The 20,325-nt window shown below is 43.4% G+C and overlaps 1 protein-coding gene across 15 annotated transcripts in view; it reads right to left on the bottom strand.

Moving 5' to 3' along the window:
• Nucleotides 1-20,325, bottom strand: part of LOC146858146 (uncharacterized) — a 289,171-nt gene that overhangs the window by 237,443 nt on the left and 31,403 nt on the right. For 2 of the 15 annotated variants that reach the window (XM_085648909.1, XM_085648910.1), the window contains one exon: nt 7,986-8,751. The exons of the other annotated variants lie outside the window; for them this stretch is intronic. The gene's annotated coding sequence lies outside the window, so the exon portion shown is untranslated. Of the gene's footprint in view, nt 1-7,985; nt 8,752-20,325 lie in introns of those variants that run through there. 15 annotated transcript variants of the gene reach the window in all.

Genomic DNA, 20,325 nt, shown 5'->3' with positions numbered 1-20,325 from the left:
GCAAGAGCAACAGAGCCGAAGTGAAGTTTGTGGCACAAGAACCAGATGGGGAGGGGGAACCCCAAGAAGAAGAAGACGAAGAGGACGAAGTCCTATGCATCGATAATCAAGTATTGGGAGCGACTTGCACAAGAACCAAGAAACCAGAGCTACAGATGAAGATTGGAGGTGTACAAGTGCACATAGTGGCGGACTCGGGCTCCCCATACACGATCATCCAAAGAGCCAAATGGGAAAATGCATTCGCTCCCACAGTCGGGGGCAAACTACTACCTACAGACATTCACCCATTCACGTTCACGGGAGAGCCCATACCCATGGTTGGGTATCGGAAGTTAACGTTCGAGTTCGAAGGACGCAGAGCAGACGGGAAGCTGTACGTAGCAGAGATAGGACCCTCGGTACTTGGGTGGATAGACCAAGGGAACCTGGGGATACAACTCAACCCAGGAGGCTCCAAACAAGTACTGCTAATAGACCCTAACCAAATGAAAGGTGAGGGCAAGTGGACGGAGGAGTATCCCGAGGTGTTTAAAGGAGTCATAGGGAGGATGACAAAATTCACACACAAAATACGACTCAAGGAGGGAGCGAAACCAGTGAGCCATAAGGCCCGAAACATTCCGTTCAGAAGCAGGGAGGCAGTACAAGAAGAATTGAGACGGCTAGAAGCCAACAGAGTCATAGAAGCGATCGAGAGCGCAGAGTGGCTGGCGCCACTGGTGGTGGCCCAGAAACCAAATGGGAAGGTGCGACTATGTGTGGACCTGAGGGAGCTCAATAAGAACATTCTAGTAGATAAATTCCCGCTGCCCAGGATAAACGAGATGTTAGCGATGACCAAGGGGTTAAAGTGGTTCTCCACCATAGATCTCACCTCAGCTTATCACCAAATCGCATTGCATGCTACCTGCAACCACCTGACGTCGTTCATCACACCATTTGGGTGTTATAAGTTCCTAAGGATGCCGTTCGGCCCAGCGTCGGCGGCAGCAGTGTTCCAAAAACTGATGCACAAGTTGTTTCACAGGGTGGAAGGTGTCCAGTACTTTCAGGACGACATCCTAGTCAGGGGGAAATCCCAAGAAGACCATGACAAGAAGCTACACACTGTACTAGCGATCCTAGCGCAAAATGGACTAACGGCGGAAGGGCAGAAGTGCAGGTTTGGAGTCGACTCGGTGACCTACCTAGGTCACGAGATCAGCGGAAGAGGTATAGAACCGAAAAGGGCAAACATGGCGGCCATAAAGGACGCACCCACACCGACGAGAAAGGAAGATGTCCGTTCCTTCTTAGGCATGGCTGAGTTCTGAAGCAAGTTTGTCCCGCCCTTCGCGACCAAAACGCACCACATAAGGCAACTCCTGAAAGAAAAGAACGTATTCAAGTGGACGCAGGAGGAGCAACAGGAATTCGAGAGCGTAAAACAAGACATCTGCACGGCTATTCCCCTGGAAGGATTCGATCAAGAAGCTATGTCTATCCTCACCACTGATGCCAGTGACAAGGGCCTGGGGGCAGTCCTGATGCAGAAAGGCTGAGGTGGAGAAGTCACTACCGTCAGCTTCGCGTCAAGAGCTCTAGCGGCGAACGAAGAAAAATTCAGTGTCATAGAGAAGGAGATGTTAGCTACAGTGTGGGCCATGGAAAGGTTCAGGCAGTACTTGTGGGGCTCGAAGTTTCTACTCCACACCGATCACAAGCCACTAGTGAAAGTATTGACCTCGAGCGGACATGCACACGCGACACCGCGCATTGCAAAAATGAGCCTGCGGCTTTTGGACTACGTATATGAGGTGGAGTACATCCCCGGTTCCAAAAACAAGGTAGCAGACTTCCTAAGCAGGGCAGCCGCCATGGAGCCTGCAGGAGAGCGAGAACCTTCGGAATGGGAGGAGTACATGGTAGCAGTCACGCAGGACCACGAAGGAGCTGTCAGCACACAGGACTGGGAAAAAGCGTACACAGCGGACGAAAATATAAACATGGTTAAAAGTTATGTGACACAAGGGTGGCCTGACAAAAGGCATCTCGACAGCGAGCTGAGAAAGTACTGGGAGGTCCGAGAAGAACGGTCCATAGGAGACAATCCGGTGTTTCTACTGAGAGGGGACAAAGTAGTGCCTCCGACTTCACTTGTGAACCATCTGCTAACCATCCTACACGAGGGGCACCTGGGAATCATGAAAACTAAAGCGAGAGCGAAGCAGGCATACTGGTGGCCAGCCATGGATGCACAAGTAGAAAGACACGTCAGGATATGTGAACAGTGCAACAGGGCTGACAAGACGCAAATCTTATTACGACCACCACTGGGGAAATTCCCAGAGATGTCAAGCCCCTGGGAAACGCTGTCTGTGGACATCCTGGGTCCGGTCCTAAACGCGGAAGGAGTATCCAAGTACCTCATAGTGGCAGTGGACAGATACTCTAAATGGCCAGAGGTAGATATATGCGAGAGTGCCGACGCGGAGACAGTGCTAGCATTCCTAACAGCTACGTTCCTGAGAGAAGGAATACCCAAAGCAATAACGTGTGACAACGGTCCACAATTTGTCTCAGAGCGCTGGAACGCCTTCATGTCCAAGATTCAATCAGGTGATAATGGGATCCATACAAGCAGCTATCAGCGCGGGGCTGCAGTGGGAGAAGGAACTCCAACGCATGCTCTGGGCGTACCGCATCACTCCGACCAACACAGGGTACAGTCCGTTCAGGATACTAAGAGGGCGAGACCCTTTTACGAAGGACAATGTGGCGTGGAAACATCTTATGGCACAAAGCAAATGGTCACCAGCGGTGGTGAGGCGTAACCTGAACAGAGCGCAGGCAGTATACACAGAGTACTATGTAGTAAAGTATGCCACGCTAAAAAGGAAGGGAGAAAGTAAATTCAGCCCGCCGCTGCAGGTGATAGAAGCATACACCAGGTCAGCCTTATTGAGTGACGGAAAGGTATGGTCGCAAGACAGAATGGCGAAATGCAACAGGATCATGAAGTGGGAAGATCCGGAAGACAGAAGAACACCGAGCCAGGCAATGGACAACGAACCGGGAGGAGAGGAATGGCAAGCGGCGGAGGAACCAACCCTGACACCCCAAGGGGAAGGAGGGGAAAGTCAGAGCCGGAAGACTAAGTAAAAGCAGAGAAGGTGCAAGGAGCAGGCAAGATCGCTTCATGGAAACAGGGATTCAGGTAAAAGAAGACCAAGGAGAAGGTGCAACCAGAGGAGAATCCCCTACTAGTAGGGAAAGGGAGGTACCTGAGAAAGGACAGAACTGTACGAGATCAGGCAGAGAGATCAAGATGCCAAGAAGGTTTGAGGACTATGAAACGAACACCAAGTAAGACTAAATATGTGGAGCTACAGTGGGTTTTGGTAAAGTGCAAAAAAGGGGGGAGATGTAGAGATACACTCTAGTGTTTCCAGCGCCCGGTGCAGGCTGGGAAGAGGCGTGGCTTCGCGCGCTCTCGGCCGGCACTCTGCGCGAACGGAGCCAGCAGACGGGAGTGTTCCCGGCGCTCGATCTCCTGATGTAAATAAATAAATCCACTTAAATATCGACAGTGCCTGGGTCATTTGTGAACACACCAGCACTCTTACAGGAATGCTCTCTATTGTTAAGGCAGATATTCGATCCTAGATGAGGTGTCATAGTGTAAGAAATGCATGCAAATATAAGCAAGTGGTTGTAACAAATAAGGGGGCATGAGAGAAAAGAAATGAGAGTTCCTGTGAACGTCAGTTACATTTTTTTTGTTTTATATTTATATAGCGCTAACTCGACCCGAAGGTATTGGAGCGCTTTACATGAGCACCATATTTACATTACACATTCAGGCACAGGGAGAGTAAGTGATTTGCCCAGAATCACAGGATGTGACGTCGAGGCTCGAACTCTGGTTCCCAGCACCAAAGTCGGCAGCGTAACCGACGGACCACATCCTCTCCCTATCTTCTAGATCAAAAATTAGAGCGAAAAAGACTGAAAGGAAGAGATATGAGATTAATTCAAAGGCAGAGGAAGAAAGTGATGATGAAAAGAGTGAAAAGGAAATAAGACGTTGGATGGGGATGGACAAAATGAAAGCAAGAAAGGGAGGCGGGGGAGTGAAAACGGGTAATGTGGAGACAGGACAGAATGAGATGAAAGAACACAAGAGAATAAACAATATCAAATAGGCTAAGAAGATAGTGAGGATGGAGCAGAGCAGAAGGCTGCAGGACTCCTTGGAGCATGATCTGCCCTTTCACCAGCAACATGACCGTTTATTTGGCAAAAGTGGTATGAAATGTAGCATTTTAGCCTCTATTTTAAACAAGCATTGGCATAGCCAATAGGTCTTGCCTTTGGGACTTTCTAAGTGTTTAGCCATGCAACACTTGATGTTGTTTCACCAAGAAAATTGTGCTGGATAACTAAACACTTATAAGGTCCCAAAGGCGAGACCTATTGGCTATGCCAATGCTTGTCATTGATGGATATGGCTAAGGCCTGCCCACATAGGGGGCATCGGAGGCTGCAACTTGGTGTGGTGCCTAGAAGTTCAGGTGGAGCACATCCGTGAAAAAGAGACAGAAGAGGAAGGGGCCGCAGCCAGAAATAGAGATTGGGAGCACCATGATGCCCATCAAAAGAGTGCCATGAACTTCATTCAAATGAAGGGGGTGAACCTCAGCGGATTTTGATTGGTCAGCCCAGCTTAGATCAATCAATCAGGACTACCTTGGGGCCAATGTGCCAGGTCACCTGGAGAAGGGAGCCAGAGTAGCAGCTGGCAGGAGGAGCACCAGAACAGAGGATTCCTTTTCACACACACTCTGCTTCTGCTGCAGACATTATCACAGGAAGTGCAAATCTACAAAGGGCTCTTATAATAGGACCCAGGCCCCCTGAGAGCTCTCACTGCAGCGGGCACTTTAGTTTGTATGTAAGCAGTGCTTAATTTGAGCCGGAGGTTAGCAGTGCTCGGAACTGGAACTTAATTGCCAACACCAGCGCCTATGTCAGTCTGGCTAATTTAAAGAAGTCCACAACAACAGTTAATTAATAATTCAATATACATTAACAATGACTAATACCTGCCTCCCAAGCCATTGATATAGCTGAGGGGGCCTGGAATAGTCTGAATTGTCACAATTGTAGGAGTGTGAGGGTTAGTAGCTGTGTTTTTACTATAATTGGCAGTATGGCAGGGGCAATGTGTGGTGCAAGCTGCGGTGGCCCCTGACGATTTTTGTTTACATATTAAGCACTGTATGTAAGAACCTTTCTTACAGAATAGTGTAAATGTTTGACTATTAGCATTAGCATTTTTAATGCATAGGTCTTGGCTTGAAAGAACTTCTCTGTTACCTCCCCATTACTGTGAAGCACCTTTGATACCTTCAATAATGCAATCTCGCCATTTCAAACATGGCGACTGCCTATTTCTCCTGCAAAATCAACACAGAAGGCCCCATTCTTTGTGTGACACCTTATTCCAGATCTGGATTTTTTGCTAACAGAGCTTTGAATTCTGGCACTTGATCACTTTTATGGTATTGCTAATTAATTGGTGAGTATTTACTCAGGATCACTGCTCTTTACAGCCACCCCGCCCACACCTTGTTATCACTTTTCCCACGCCCACTACTTTCTGTCCTACATCCCATGTTCGTATACTTTTTTGCACTGAGACCACGACATCGTGTAGACATAAAAGAAGGACTGCCTCCAAGAAAAGCTTGGTGAGCCATGCATTGTTAATTGAATTTAACCGCACTGGACACTGGCAGCAGATGGGAGCTGAACAATGCCAGAGAGATGTAATCTCCATATGTCAGAAGAATTGAAGCTGCAGAATTCTGATCCCACTGCAGACGTCACTACACTTCCAAGGGACGCCAAGACGCACGCCACTAGAACAGTCCAGGCAGGCGGAGTAAAATGGTTTACACCTGGGACCTACTGGGAGAAAGGTGCTGTCATTGGGCGTAGCCCACATTGAGAGCTGCAGGGGCTATTTGGTCTGCTTGATTCCACCTTGGTAGCCCTTAGGTTAGCCTTTCATTCGGTTTACTTTATAATTTGCGGGGTGTGGAAGGTCAGTAAGTAGGGGTCGAAATTCAAAGGGGCCACAGCTTGGTACTGACATCCTACTGGAAGACTCAGGAGTACATTACGGAAAACAAAGACGGACTCAGTTTAAAATAGGTATATGTGTTGCATCCTGTCTTCTTGAAACATAACATGCCCATTCAATAATATTCAATATACCCCATGTTGTTTAAAGGTGTGCTTTGTTACCCAGAGCAATGAGATTCATTTTATCAATGGTCAAGGAATTCTGGATTAAAACATTCCTATCTGGATTCAAACAAATCCCAACCAGAAGTATTGCCATGACTGGAAAGTGTGACTTGCGAGAGCAGAAGAATATTTGCAATAACCACATGCACCCACCGAGCTATCTCACTAAAGTTTCAACCTGGCACCTGGAAGTGTACAGGTAGTGCTATTGCGATGACATTTTGTTTTCCTGCAGCGTTTAATACCTGCCACTTAAAAGAACTGTGAATAACAAACGCTATTACTAATTTTTCCGTTTACTGACATTGGAAGTAGTGAAGTCTGAGTCTGTCTTGCCAGGATTTTGATTCATAACCTTCAGATCAATCAATGCTGATGTCAGTGGAGAAACCAAAATCTAGCCCGCCTTGCCTGAGGCTGGGTGAGGGGTGGGGCCGGGGGCGGGATACGTAACTAAGCAATTACTGGGCAAAGGCTTTACCTGCCCACCTTGTATGACTGCAGTCATGCCCGGCAACTACACCCTGCTGCACACAGCAAAATGCAGTAATTTCTCAGGGGAACATGGGCTGGACAAAGAAAGATGTTGTTACAGAATCTAGGAAAAATCAATGAAACACTTTGTTACAGGGAAATTACTGTTAGGCACTCTGACAAGAAAAAGGTTTGTTATGAAAAAAAAATACAGAAAATCCTATAAACAACTCCAGCTGAAGGGACGTTATGGTTACGACCGAAAATATAAACATTTGTTATGATGAACAGCACAACTATATTTCCCATCCATTACATGGGACGTGTCTCATACCTTAAGCCAAAGATAAGATCAACAAGCATTGGCCGCGCGAAAGTGAAAGTGACGCGGCGGGGGAGGGGCAGAGGAGCGTGAAAGCAATCAAGTGAGAGGAAAGACAGATGGCACCTGATCGGGCGCTGAAAGCTGGCGGTTGCGCGCGTAAACGCAACCGCTAGGCCCGCCAAAGCAGCTTGTGGTAGCACTTTTTAAAGCCCCTACTAAATGTCTTGCAGAGCAGCGTATTCGCTGGCTCTAGCGAGACCTAAAAAAGAATTTTGCAGGGGTAGAACGCCTTTTTTTGCCGGGACTTGGACTCCCTTGCTTCACTCGTTTGGTCTGTAGAAATTCAGGTACGTTTTTACACCCCACCAATTTAATGTCACCAGCGGCCACTGAGTTTTACTGCCCATGTTCAACACTTTCTGCCTAACTGAAGCTGGAAAAAAATTGTAGTATATGTAATGAGGGTCTGCTCCAGCAGAAAAGGGTACATTTACATATCCTCCCTGCGTCACAGACCCGACGTCATACTAACTCATTCACACACGCACACGTGGGGCCCATAACACCAACACGCATACGTCTCATGCAAGTCTGCACACAGGAGGGAAAGAAACGCTGGACATGTGGTGTACCTTATTACCTATAGGAGGAAAATCTTTACATTATATACATCAGCACCTATAGAATCCTAACTATTAACATCAAGGCACTCCACCACTTGGTCGAAGGACCAATTAGTTGGACTGGTTGATGGTGATTTAGAACCAGCTAAAACACATTTAGAGCTTCGGAACTTTTCAATTAATGAATATCTCATTAAAGAACCACTGACTCATAATTTGTTAATTAATGCTTGGTTTTATCTAATTAATTCACTTTCATTTGGCATTATCAGAATTTTAATCAAATCAGAATTTTCAGTGAATCATCTTTAGCACAAATTTACATACAATTATATTTACCTAAAATTTTGACACCGGTTACCATTTCCCGAAAACCCGTCAGCCCTGCATAAATCAATAATCCCTTCTGATCAAATTGTCCAGTCAAACGCAGGTTAAGACCCAAATAAGTCCAGGAAAGTTATTTTTGCCCAGCACAATACAGCCCAAAGGTAGTTGAGGGACCAGGCAATCGCGCTATTAACTCGAACTCCCCACCAACAGTCACCAATGGAGAACACGGTACCGACTCTTTTTTCCTACTAAAAACCCCCCTCTTTTACATCCTTTCCCTCTACTTCTAGACCAAATATGCAACAATTCTTAAAGGCAGCAGTAACCTGATTAGCTAAATCGCCCTGAATTTGCAAGAAGTGGTGACTTTCCCAAGACTTTTTGTTTCCCATGGGACAGAGTATGACATGTCTCAAAATTGTAAGTTTTCCTCGGGTTCTCAAGCGAAAGTTCTGAAGTAACAACATGTAGACCTCCGGGTAGAGGTCACCATTGTATTTTGAATCATTCACACTAGCTGAGTCCTGGCAATCCTCCACGTTCCTATCCTTGACAGGGAACACGTAGTCTTATGGTTTGAGGTCGCTTGAAGATCTTCAGAGCCATCCGAGTCTGCGCAGTAGGCATTGCGCAAAAAATGATGGGGGCCACTTCCGAACTCCATTTTGAATACTGCGGCCTAGTAGGCCCGAATGCCAACTTATGCAAAGATAAACATAAAAATAATTAATATACGGAAATGAAGATTTTAATGTTTAAACCCACACTAATCCCAATATATATTAGTATTTTCCTAGCTCATAGCAACATTTAAAGCAATAATACTCACCATTCCGCAATACCAATAGCACAAACCATCACAAAGCAACAAAAATCATGCAATTTTCTATTTCAAAACATTCTATAATTAGTTTGCGTATCACAGTTAATCATTAGATTTAGTAGCCATGCAATTTGCACTTTAGTCCCACATGTATCTTGTGTTTATCAAGGTGTAAAGTTGATTAATCCCAACACTCCAAACCATTAATACAGGTTAGTATTTAGAATGATTACGTAATTAATATTTTCATACAAAATAGAGAAGCTATACAAAATTTTGTTTTACCTGCTCGACCAATCCCCCCCCCTTCGGTGATTTTTAACATCACCACAAATACCATTAAATTTCATAAATTTGGTGGAAATGTTTTCGCAGTTCTCTTAGTTAGGTTACATCATAGTTTCCCCCATTTCATCCTCTCTTGTTTTCTTATACATACTTTCTTTCCATTCTTCCAGTTCTATATCGTCTACTTCTCTTTCTTTCATTTCTCTTTCTTTTCACAACGTCCCTTTTTATTTTATTTTGTAATTTTCTTCTTTTGATGCATACGCACCCTAACTTCAGAATCAATATTAGTTTTATTAAACAAGTTACTGGTATCAAAATTTTACCTACAAAAGAACTACCTAATTTTGTTAAGAAACTTTTTATAGTAGAAAATCCTTTACCAATCCTTTCCCAAACACTTTCAACCTCCAGTGGAACAATTTCCTCATGCAACTCAGTTATATTCTTAATATATTTCTTTAAATTTTGACTCTCGTCAGGAATGTAAATACAACAATGTTGCACCTTCAGCATTCCACAGACTCCTCCCGCTTTTGCTAAAATAATGTCAAGGGCAAGTCGATTTTGCATTATCATGGCACGCATAGCAACCATTTCAGTATTTACAAGTAAGAATCCTCCAGCAGTGCTGGTCGATAAGCGATTCACTACTGTTGACAATTTTCTATTTTTATGTGCATTCAGAGATATTCCAACTGCTGGTATCAGTGCTCCAAAAATATCCCCTACAATTTCTGACCAGCTTTCCCTCCTTCTACGAGTTAGTTGTCTACCAATTTCGTGCACACCGTCTTTTCCCCTTCCCGCATGAAATATCTTTGGGAAGACCAGACCTACGTAGCATGTGCCATACCAATGGTCCAGTAACTGATAGTAAGCCCTGTTTCCACAGATGAAATATAGTCCAGGGAATACCGGATCTTTTCCTCCTTTAAATCCCCATCCTCCCATGATTCTATAGACATCATGGCACTCTCTCGCACCTACTAAATAATTGTCATAAACAGTTTCATGCCGTCTAATGCACAATTTCCCTCTTTGAGGCCAATCTAAAGCCACTGGTTTCTCCCCTCAAATGTTTTTCCTTTTCAACATCCCAAACTGTCGTCTCTCCTTTTCCCTCCGGTATCTTTCTTTGCATCTTAATTCTCCTCTCTTCTACCATGTCCAAGAAGGTCTTCTCTTCTTTTCTCAGGCTACAAGTAAGATGATTCTTAAACACTTCTTCTAAAGTTAATGTTCTAGTTTCTAAGAAATATTCACCTAAAACTTTACCAGGTTTTATCTTATTTAGTTCAGGAACTACAGGGACCTGTGCAAAAATGTTATCTACATCTGAGTAATAATATTCTAATTTCCATCTTGTAGAACAAACTTGCTAATACACTACAGGTTATTCCATATGTCACAGGAAGGGGGTGATAGGTAGCACCCTCTGACACCGATGCAGGTAACTGCATACAAACATAGCAATCTCTAACATCCATAGTCTTTACATATTCATATAATAACTTTGAAAAAACGTTATTAGAAAAGTCAGTGATAGACCTATCCTTATGTAAGTCAGTCCTATCTACCTGTTAAGTCGCATAAGTACCATGAACCTCTTCTCTATTAGTCTTATTTTTAGCGTGATTTTCTACCCTTTCAAATGTTACTCTAAATGAAATTATTATCGCTAATACGATCCATAGAAGCATTAGTAATCCTGTACAACAACAACACACCTTGCACCATTTTTGGAGAAACCCACATGTAGGTTTTCTACCCTCTGTGTTTGCCATTTCGGAAATGATCAGTGTCTTTTGACTTAGCCTCTTTTATTCACAACTAAAATTTTCTCTAAACCCAAGGCTCTAAGCGCCTACTTGGTTCTTTCAGTAATATGTCTCATCAGGTATTTCAACTATTCAGTATTTTTCTTTCTTGTACTTCAATCTGGCATGTGATCGTCTTTGTCTTTGTTTTCACAGTCTTGGTTCAGAATTTCCTGATCATCCGTCTCTTCTCTGATATCAGATAAGATAACTCTCAGGATTTCCGAATCTTCTTCTTCAACCACTTCCGGTACAGTCACTCCTAGACTTTCTTGGCTGTGTGCTTCCTCTTGTATCTCAGGAAGGGCCACGTACGTCCATTCCGGTGACTTGTACTTCTGGTTAGGTTTCTTGATTCTCTTTTCTTTCTTCAAGTGTGTCTGATCAATATCTTCTGATTTCTCTTGACTGGACACTTTATTCATCTTTGGATGATTTTACTCTCGTCAGTTGGTATCTCAGTCTTTTTATTTTATTGGGCCCGATTTCTTATTTAGACGGTCGTTTCAATTTATTTCCCTTCTCACCTCACTCAGTTTTCCAAGCTCTTTTCCTCAAAACTCATCCTTGGTCTTCTCCTTCACTCTCTTCAGATTCTGTATCTGTGTGACCTTTACCTTCTTTGGATTTTTCCTTCAAGACCTCAGGTTCCCTATCTACAGTTTTCCCTCCTCGTGTTTCTTCCACGCAATCTTCCTGCTGACTAACTGTCCCTTCTACCTGTGTGTGTGTTGTCCCTACACCTCCTCGGGGGTCTTCCACAACAGTCTTACCCTCACTCTCTGCATCTAATTCCTCACCTTCTACTTCTATAGCCTCAGGTGGAATTTCTCTCGTGCTCGCATGTGGAGCTTCTTTATCAAGAATTTCTTTGTCAGTTTCCTCAATGTCCCCTTTTGCCTTTCCTTGCATCTCCACCTGCTCAGTATATGATTCGGAGCTAGTATCAGAGATTTCCAGCCGTCTCCTTAATGGTAAATTCTCTGGCTCCGCAATCTGACTCGGCTCCCATTCTCCCCTTCTTGAAGTTTGTCTCGTTCTTGTTTCTTCCGATTCTGAACTGGTATCAGATTCTCCCAAATACTCTTCCTCAGGTCTATTTACAGGATTAGGGATTCGAAGAGTATGGCTAGCATGAATCCAATTCTTTACACTGGCACATTTCACAGCAATCGTCGTGGTCAGAATCACTTGACGTGGATTTCCCCACAGTGGGACCAGGCAATTTCTTCTTCTATGCACTTAAATCCTTACCCAGTATCCAGGACTTAAATCATGAGCTGGCTTCTTTTCAAGGGTGGTTGCATCCGATCCAACCTGATGAAACACAGAATTAACGGAATCAGCCAACCCCTTGCAATAATCCAACCCAAAGTCATCAGATATAGGCAGTAGTTTGTGGACAGGAATAAAAACATGTCTCATCGCTCTACCCATAACAATTTCTTGGGGGCTCAGGCCAGTATTCCTATCAGGAATCGACCTAATAGTCATGAGCACTAGAGGCAAGACATGAGGCCATTTTAAACCTGTGGCTAAACACATTTTTCCCACTCTGTTTTTAATGGTGCCATTCATCTGTTCCACTACTCCAGAAGCCTCTGGACGATAGGTACAATGTAGTTTCTGTTGTACATTCAATGCTTCACAAATCAATTTTAATATTTCATTCTGAAAATGCTTTCCTCTATCTGATTCAATCATCACTGGAAAACCAAACCTAGGAATTAATTCTCTCAATAGGAGTTTAGCTACTGTAACCCCGTCACTCCTTCTGGTCGGGTACGCTTCCACCCAGCTTGAAAACAGGCAAACAACTACTAGAACATACCTTAGCCGATTTCATGGGGGCATTTCAATAAAATCAATCTTCATTCTGGTGAAAGGACCTCCATCCCGTCCTATGGTTCCCAAACTCCCCACTGTTTTCCTTCCTGGATTGTATTGCTGACATATAAGGCATCTCTGACAAAGGCTCTTTGCTACAAGCCGGAATTTTGCATTATACCAGGTCTGTTTGAAAAGTCTGATCATGGCATCCCTACCCACATGTGCTTGTCCATGGTACATCCGTGCCATGGTAGAGATCATGCTATCAGGCATTACTGGTCTTCCATCCCGATACACCCAAACTCTGTCTGCCTCTCGTGGTGCACATCCTGATTTTATCCACGGTTTCCTTCCCTCTTCTCCTGCCTCTTCCTGTAACTGTCTCACTTCTTCCCAAGTATTCACAGCGTTAGTAAAGAGTAAGGGACATGAGTTCATTTCCTTTTCCAGATTCAGATTTACTGAATTTTGGTTTCACGCACAGTACTATGCCATGTCATTCGCAAACTCATTCCCAGCTAACACATAGTCAGTACCCTTTGAATGGGCTGCGCATTTTATGACAGCAATCTGTTTAGGCAGCTGTATCGCCACAAGCAATTTGCCAACCACTTCTGAATTCCTTATAGGAGTTCCACTTGATGTCAAGTACCCTCTTTGGGACCAGATCTGCATAAAATCATGCACCACTTCAAATCCATACTGACTATCAGTAATCACAGTTATTCGCAGATTCTTTCCCAACTTGCATGCTCTTGTTAATGCAAACAGTTCAGCAACTTGAGCTGATCTCACTCCTTCCAGGCATGATGCTTCCAATACAGCTGCTACAGTACAGACCGCATATGCTGCACTCAAAATTCCTTCTTCCGTTCTCAGACATGACCCATCCACAAACAGCACAATCACTTTCTTTCAGAGGCACATCTTTTATATCCGGTCGGGGCTTAGTGCAAAAATCAAGCACTTCCAAACAATCGTGATCCACTTCATCCTTCACCTCCACATTCACATTCACAGCATCAGGTAGCAATGTTGAGGGATTTACATTCAGACACCTCACAAAGCTCACATTCGTCGCACCCAAAATGACCTTTTCATATTTAGTTAGACGACTATGCGTCATGAACTGCGTGCGGCTCCTTGTTAAAAGGATTGCAACGTCATGGGGTACAAACACTCTCACAGGGTATCCCATCACAATTCCTTCACTCTGTTCCAAACTCTGACAGGTAGCAGCCACTGCTTTCAAACAACCAGGCAACGCTACAGCTACAGGATCTAGTACTGCTGAAAAGTAAGCAATCAGTCGACTCAATTTTCCATGCTTTTGTACCAACACAGAAAGTGCACTCCCATCTCTCTCGCTGCAATAGAGCTCAAATTCCTTCTCATAGTCAGGCATTCCTAGTGCTGGTGCTTCACACAAACTGTCTCTCAATTGTCTAAATGCCTTCATCTCCTCTTTGTTCAGTTCAAGGGTGTCTTTCACATCACTCTGTCAAGCATACCAGAGGTTTTGCAATCAGCGAGAAGTTGCTGATCCACGGACGACAATATCCCACCATGCCAAGAAACATTCTCACCTCTCTTTGAGTCATTGGTGCTCTCATTCCCTTGATTATTCTGATTCTCTCTGCAGTCACTTTCCTCAGGCCGTTCTCAATCTTATGACTTAAGTATTGTACTTCTTTCTTACAAAATTGTAATTTCGATGGGGATACTTTAAGTCCTCCATCCACCAAATGATTCAACAATGCAACAGTGTCCACTACACATGCTTCTCGAGTTCTCGAAGCCACCAATAGGTCATCGATGTACTGCACTAGTACTGAGCTTTCAGGCATTTTTTAAATCTTCCAGGGATTTCTTTAGAATCTGATTATATATCGATGGACTTTCTGTATACCCCTGTGGGATTCGGCACCATGCCAAAGTACGTTCGCCGAACCGGAACGCAAAAATCTGTTGGCTGTCGTGGTGCAACGGGATAGAAAGAAAGTGTGACACAGGTCAATGACCGTGTACCATTCTGCATTGTGGGGAATCACTGAAGGATTTGGTACAATGGGACAACAAGGTACAACTATTTTATTCACTTTTCTCAAATCTTGCACTATCCTCAAAGTTCCGTTAGGCTTCTTCAAACCCATAATTGGTGAATTACATGGACTGCTCATAATTTCTCTCAAAATTCGCTGTTCGATCATTTTGTCTAGAACGGGAGTCACTCCTGCAGTTATTTCCGGTGCTAATTTATACTGGGGAATGTTTGGGTAGCTCACTCCTTCTTTTACTGTTATTTTCACAGGGTCTACCCTTTTCATCAATCCCATATCTTCACCCGTGAAATCCCATACTTCAGCTTTCACTGTTTTCTTCAATTCCTGAGGCAATTCCTCTGGGTCAAATACAGCAAATCCCTCAGTGATTTCGGGTTCCAGATTAGCCATTGTGATTCTATACAGTACATCCTCATCAGGAGTTTCAAAAGCTATGCCGTCCGGGGTACAGAAAATCGTACAGTTCATCTTACACAACAAATCTCTCCCCAACAAATTCACAGGGCTAGTGTCGCATACAACAAATCGATGCATATCGGTGAATTTCCCTATTTTGACTTTTTCAGGATCAGTAAGATATGTTTTTATCTGTCTTTTCGAAACTCCAACTACTTGGATTGTGTCACCCGAGAGAGGAAGATTTTTAATGTCAGCTTATCTAACAGTTGAAGGAGTAGCACCAGTATCTACTAGGAAAGTAATGTTCTCGTCATTTATCTTTCCGTCCACAAAAGGTCCTGTCTGGTCTACTTCTAGAGTTGCGCCAAGTACGCACTCCCCTTCCTCTCCTGGGCACCGTCAATAACTCTCTTCTGACTCACTCTCATCGTGCTGCAGCCAATACTGCGAAACAGCACTAGCACGCGGTAGCTTGGTTACCTGTTCCTTGGTGTAGAATCCGGTCTCATTACTGTATCTCTGAGGATTTACGCTCTGTGGAAAAGGTGGCTTTGGCACCTGACACTGTTGGGTAACAACCTGCTGCTGTCGCTGCGGTTGACAACTCACCTCATTCTGCACCTGTGGATTCAATGATGCATTATCACCATTAGCACTCGGGGGCAATTTACACTCGGATTTCCAATGCTCCAATTTTCCACAATTGTGACATGGCCATTTCTTTTTTGCTTCCTATAAGCTAATTTGTCCTTTTCCCTTTCCAATATTAGGTTTTTGTCTCACCGGGCCCATGCCATTTTCCTGTTCAATCAGCTGAGCCTCTTGTCTCTCCGCTACCTTACCTGTGCCCACATGGCCTTCTCTTTCAGCTTACGTCGTTTTGCCTCAATTCCAACGCTAAAATATTTTGCATGCCTCAATACTTCATCTATCTTTTTATTTTGCCAATCCACTGTATGCTGTTTAATCATTTCGCTTACTTCAGGTCTTAGACCATAAGCAAATCGATACACAAAATGACTTAGATCCTACTCAATTTCTCATCACCACTGTATTGTTTAAAAGCTAACAGCAACCTTTCATAATAGGCATGGACAGATTCTTTAACTTCTTGGTGAGTTCTATCAATTTTTACCCAATCAGTTTCTTTTGGTAGTACTTTGTTTTGCAGGAAAGTAATTACCTGTTCATACTTTCTCATTACCTCCGGATCAGGGACTCCCGTTTTAGGATCCCTAGGATATTCTTGAGCAGGCCAACCTACCGTAATTTTACATTTAGCCCATAGATCTGCCGGTACAATGATATCGAAAAGACCATTCAAATCAATCCACAATACTTTGGATAATTTAACAAACCTATCTACCTGTCGATACCATTCCACAGGCTTTTCCCGGAGCCTGGGAAAATCATTGGTAAATGATAAAATGTCCTGTCTAGTCCATGGAACATGTACATAACCTCCTCCTGGAATCTCCCTCATAGGGCATTCCGTGACTACGGTCTCCTTTTCTCTCACCGGAAATGCTGAAAAAGTCTTATCTGTTGTGTCCTCTCTTCCGAAACACCTAGTTTTCCATCTGTCTACGTGCCCCCATTTTTTAAACAAGGCAATCAATTCTTTAATTTGAGTCAATCTTCCTGTAGTATTCAGACTTTCAATATCTTTTTCAGAGAAATCTACATGGCTTCTATAGTGATTTTATTTTCTCAAAATCAATGCCCATTTCACTTGCCGTTTCTTCAAGTTTCTCATGCAAACTCCTCGCTCTCCAAGTTATACTTTTACAGAGAAACATTAGCTCTTCATCCTGATATGCCTTTAATTTTTCCGTTGAAATAGTCTCTACTATTAATTCCTCCAATGTTATCTTTAATTTTGCCACATCTAAAGGTTGAGGTTCTGTATCTTTTCACTGTAAACTCCTTAACCAATCGCTTAATAGATCACAAGTGGGACCTACAGGAATTGTTTCATTTCTAACTCGCTCCGTGCTTCTTTCTGGGGTCTCTGGTGCTGATTCAGTTGTCATCAGTGTCTTACCTGCTGGGCTTTGATTCATCGTCAAATGTTTAGGTGTACTTAATCCTGATGCTCCTACTAATTTTCCCCATGGATTCTCTCCAGAGCCGCTTCTTTTGGTCTCAATTTGTTTATTACTATGGTAGAGAACTGTTAAACAATGTTCACTATCCTTCTGTTTATCAAAAACAGGCATCACTGGCCCTATGGTTACAGGTACAGTTACGGCTTTCATGTCTTTAGTTAACTCCCTAATCTTTTCAGTTAGTTCCAGAGTAGTTCTAGCTAGTTCGGCTGGATTTTAATTTCCAATCCTGACAGGCGGTGCCATTTCAGAGTCTCTAAATGGATTTTTTTCTCCCTAAATCAGGTAGCATCTGCTCAAAACTTTTATTTCGCAGGGTTTCTTTTACTGGCACACTCGGCATCAGCAACGTAGAATTTGGTTGATACGGTGGAGGATTTTATAAAACATGTCCTCTAACACATCATCCTCCGACTCATTCACTCCATACTTGTAGCTTTCTGACCCTATATGGTTTCTCTTCTCTGTACACTTTCTACCGCTTGTCTCTTCAGTATTTCTCAAGGGAAACATCCCATCTGTCATGTTTGCACTCCGCCAACTCCTCATCCTGTCATCATGATTTTCCTGCCCACACGGTCTACCAAACATGTAATTATACCTTCTTCCACTCCGATGTCGTTCTCTCATACATCTCATCCTTCCACTCCGTCAAAGCCTCAAACTGAGTAGGTCTAGGTCTTGGTTCTAACCTCATCATTCTTTCTCTTAAGTTTCTCAATAAAGCTAAACTAAATGAACCACTTTCTGGGAACGCTAAAACTCCATCTTCTTTTGTATAGTTTGCCCAATTATCTAGCCAAATACAGGTATAGTATCCATACTTCGCTACCATGAAGGATGCAGGTGATTTCGGTGGAGGAAGGATCTGTCCTTCCCTAGTCACAATTGGCTTATCCTTTTTAAATAGACTTATAATTTTCCCAAACCATGACTTTTTCTCCTTTTCTGGTGGATCGTAATACATAATTTTTTCTCTTATTCTTAGTCCTGTATCACTAGACTTCTCAAATCGCTTTTCTACGACTATTCCGTTTGCTGTCCAATCCCAGCGTGACTTGCACTAACGCACCAATCCGGAGCGTCTACGTCACACTGGCAATTCTCCACTCCTAGCTTTTCTCGCTACTCCTGTTTCTACTGACCCCTCCTTTACAAACTTTATCTGCAAACTTTTCTTACGTTTTCTTCACTCAAAATCTGTAACGACATAAAAACACCACCATTGCCTGTTTCGCTAAACCAAAGAGATAGTTTTGTTCATTTACACAAGAATTCTGTATTTCCAGTAGGTAGCGCTTACCTCTACCCTACCACAGAATTATTCCGTTTCACCAATAAAGTAGCACTTCCCTCTACCTTACCCTTCTGACAAGCAAAAAGGCTAACCGTTTCTCTGGGGATAAAACACATGTCGAGACTACACTGCTCCTGAGAATTAAGGCCAGAGTTTCACGAAAGAACCTGTTGCTATTGCACTCGCGCACTTTCACACAGAAATGTCCCTAACGATAACACACAACGATGTTACCAATTCAAAACCAGACAATGCATTGTGCGACTTCACTTGCCACACATTTCCCCGTGTACCTACAGGGCAACAAGGCCATACACCGTGCGACTTCACTTGCCACACGTTTTCCCCGTGTACCTACAGGGCATCCAACTTCCTACATCCCGGAAGTCTTCAAAAACAACATAGAACACGACACAACTCAACATAAAATGTTAAAACATCAATCAATCATCAATAATCCATAATCAATAATCACCAAACCAATGCAATAAAACCATCAATCTGCTACCAGAAAAACCTCTCCAGTGGAAAAGGGTAAATTTACATATCCTCCCTGCGTCACAGACCCAACGTCACACTAACTCATTCACACACGCATTCATTGGTGGGGCCCATAACACCAACACGCATACGTCTCACGCAAGTCTGCACACAGGAGGGAAAGAAACGCTGGACATGTGGGGTACCTTATTACCTATAGGAGGAAAATCTTTACATTATATACATCAGCACCTACAGAATCCTAACTTTTAACATCAAGGCACTCCACCACTTGGTCAATGGACCAATTAGTTGAACTGGTTAATGGTGATTTAGAACCAGCTAAAACACATTAAAAGCTTCAGAACTTTTCAATTAATGAATATCTTATTAAAGAATCATGGACTCATAATTTGTTAATTAATGCTTGGTTGTATCTAATGAATTCACTTTCATTTGGCATTATCAGAATTTTAATCAAATCAGAATTTTCAGTGAATCATCTTTAGCACAAATCTACATACAATTATATTTACCTAAAATTTTGACACCGGTGACCATTTCCCGAAAACCCGTCAGCCCTGCATAAATCAATAATCCCTTCTGATCAAATCGTCCAGTCAAACGCAGGTTAAGACCCAAATAAGTCCAGGAAAGTTATTTTCACCCAGCACGATACAGCCCAAAGGTAGTTGAGGGACCAGGCAATCGCGCTATTAACTCGAACACCACACCAACAGTCACCAATGGAGAACACGGTACCGACTCTCTTTTCCTACTAAATACCCCCCTCTTTTATATCCTTTCACCCTACTTCTAGACCAAATATGCAACAATTCTTAAAGGCAGCAGTAACCTGATTGGCTAAATTCCCCTGAATTTGCAAGAAGTGGTGACTTTCCCAAGAGTTTTGGTTTCCCATGGGACAGAGTATGACATGTCTCAAAACTAAGTTTTCCTCGGGTTCTCAAGCGAAAGTTTCGAAGTAATAACATGTAGACCTCCGGGTACAGGTCGCCATTGTATTTTCAATCATTCACACTAGCTGAGTCCTGGCAATCCTCCACGTTCCTATCCTTGACAGGGAAAACGTAGTATTATGGTTAGAGGTCGCCTGGTGATCTTCAGAGCCATCAGAGTCTGCGCAGTAGGCATCGCGTAAAAA

This window comes from Triturus cristatus, chromosome 3_2 (assembly GCF_964204655.1).
Source record: "Triturus cristatus chromosome 3_2, aTriCri1.1, whole genome shotgun sequence".
Classification (NCBI taxonomy): Eukaryota; Metazoa; Chordata; class Amphibia; order Caudata; family Salamandridae; genus Triturus; species Triturus cristatus.
Note: the sequence above shows the minus strand (reverse complement) of the source record. Positions and strands in the feature narration are given on the sequence as shown.